General features: G+C 41.0%; 1 protein-coding gene across 1 annotated transcript in view; it reads left to right on the forward strand.

Annotated features, from left to right (window-relative positions):
* LOC138966716 (uncharacterized) overlaps positions 1-1,283 on the forward strand; it is a 4,422-nt gene extending 3,139 nt beyond the window's left edge. Inside the window, exon 2 of the mRNA XM_070339034.1 lies at positions 1-1,283. This exon is cut by the window's left edge and continues 1,593 nt beyond it. The gene's annotated coding sequence lies outside the window, so the exon portion shown is untranslated.
* Positions 1,284-2,500: the final 1,217 nt, after the last annotated feature.

Genomic DNA, 2,500 nt, shown 5'->3' on the forward strand with positions numbered 1-2,500 from the left:
CAGCGTGCCATAATCTACTTCCGCACTGTGTCATTGAACTGATAATATTTTGCTTCCTATTACATCTGGGTTTTCATATTACCGGAGTTCACAGAATTGTACGTAAAAGTTTGACCATGTGGATAATATGTTAACGTCAGCACACGCAAACACGCACAGGGTTCCTGTATGTTGCAAGTGCATGATACACATTAAAGACACAGTCCTTCCCGTGTAAACGATCCAACTCACTATCTCTCATCCCATGTGTGTGTGTGTGTGTGTATATGTGTGTGTGTGTGTGTGTGTGTGTGTGTGTGTGTGTGTGTGTGTGTGTGTGTGTGTGTGTGTGTGTATGCAGTTCTGTTAAAAAAAGTCAACGAAAGGCCTTGGCTAATCCTCTTGTAAGTGTCAAAAAGTACACATGTCACTGTCACTTGTTTTGCAATTTTTTCAACACACAAAAAAATCGGTTATCGGTCAGTTTTGCTGCAGATAACAATAAGAGCTCCAAGGTGAAGAAAAAAACAAACGCACAGAAAAAAAACCTTGATAAAGTACTGACATTGACTTTCGATGCGAGAATTCAAGGTTAAAACCTAATTTGCGCAACAATCCTGATAACAGACGTAACAGCAAAACTATCTTAGGGAGTTGTTTTTTTCCTTTAATTTAATCTCAAAACCGAGATAACATGCAGACAAAAACTGTGTGCACTGTTCTTGTATCTATGTTGTTAATTAATGATTTGTGTATGTGTGTTTGCAATACTTTTTGAAGCTGACAAAGAGGATGGTCCTGAAAATATACCCCCAAAACACGCTCCGTCAAGGATTTACCCCGACAAAATATGCACAGTTTGGCTTTATGATACAAAGTTGGCCATTTCTTTGCTACACCAGATTTTGACATCTAAACTTTGATTCTAACGTGGCGATTGTAGAAAATGGAAGGAATGTGGGGTAATTGTGGGTATCTCTGGGTATTGCTGGTTGCCATTCATCTAATTAATTTTTACCGTTTTATATGCAATTGAATAACGAGAACTATTTATTTTTCGAAAGTACGCTCCTTGAAAATAACCATACAATAACAAGACTGGTAGAGACATGACGCAGTGACACAGAAGAAACGCTTGTGACTGACTGAGTGACAAATACATTTGTTTGTGATTTGCCTATGTGTCTCTAATTGTAACTTGCTTCGAAAACACCACCTTCAGCCGTAGGCTTCTTGATGTTTTCATACTATAAATGTAAATGCCATAAATATGTTGAAATAAATAAAACGTGGTTTGAATAGAATGCTTGTGATATTCACTATGCTTTTAACGCCTCAAGCAAGACTGGCAAGTCAACCGACCTACATACTCACATACCGACCCACTCTCACAAACACACACACGCACACACGCAAGCACGCACGCTCGCACGCACGCACGCAAGCACTCACGAACGCACGCATACACACATACACACACACACACGCACTCACGCACGCATACACACACACACACACACACACACACATACACACACACGTGTGTGTGTGTGTGTGTGTGCAGGGCCGGACTAGGGGGGGGGGATACTGGGGTTGCGCAACCCTCCCCCCCCCCCTGGCTTAAGCATGTACCTCCCAAACGCATTTTTTTTCTCAGGCAAATTTGCTGTCGAATGTACCTTTTTCGTTCAAGGAGAGGCTTCCTTTCCCTCCAGAAACATCAAAAAACGTTCAGCTTCGCCCCCTGGACCCCCATCTGTAACCCCCCCCCCCCCCTAGCACTTACCTCACTTACCTAGTCCGGCCCTGCTGTGTGTGTGTGTGCGTGTGTGCGTGTGTGTGTGTGTGTGTTTCTGTGTGTGTGTGTGTGTGTGAATAATAGAATAGAATATAATAATATGTTATTGCCACGAAACCCTAAGGCTAATACGGCACAAACCAAACAACAGAAATAAAAGAAGAATCATTGTTTCTTCTTCAGAAAACAATCATGTACATATTTACCAAGCTGTAACTGAAGTGTTTCATCATGTATCAATTGACTAGGTAAATTATACAAGTGTATAATATATTATACTTATGTGATGTGTGTGTGTGTGTGTGTGTGTGTGTGTGTGTGTGTGTGTGTGTGTGACAATTTTATTCAAAATACATGATATGAAACAATTGACAAAAATGCAGCCAGGACACGAACTCAAGCAAATGTTTATTGGACAGTTTCAATTAGCTTGATCGATGCCCGGAAGCTGGGGACATCTAACTTGAAGCATTCTCACGATACCCATCGCTAGTACTTCGCTGCAGTTGACTTGCTGACCTCTGGCTAATCAGGTGCTGTTGAACGAGGTTAATTATGTTCATTTTTTAGGCTTAAGGCCTTTTTTGTACCAAAAGAGATGACTGTAATCATCATTTTTGACATCTGACGTTGATTGATTGCAGTATAACTTTTGAAGGCGTGCAAAAAAGTACTCGTAAGATGCATTGCCTAAAGCCCAAAGTAACTGATGACGTACTTGAA

Source organism: Littorina saxatilis, linkage group LG5 (genome assembly GCF_037325665.1).
Source record: "Littorina saxatilis isolate snail1 linkage group LG5, US_GU_Lsax_2.0, whole genome shotgun sequence".
NCBI lineage: Eukaryota > Metazoa > Mollusca > Gastropoda > Littorinimorpha > Littorinidae > Littorina > Littorina saxatilis.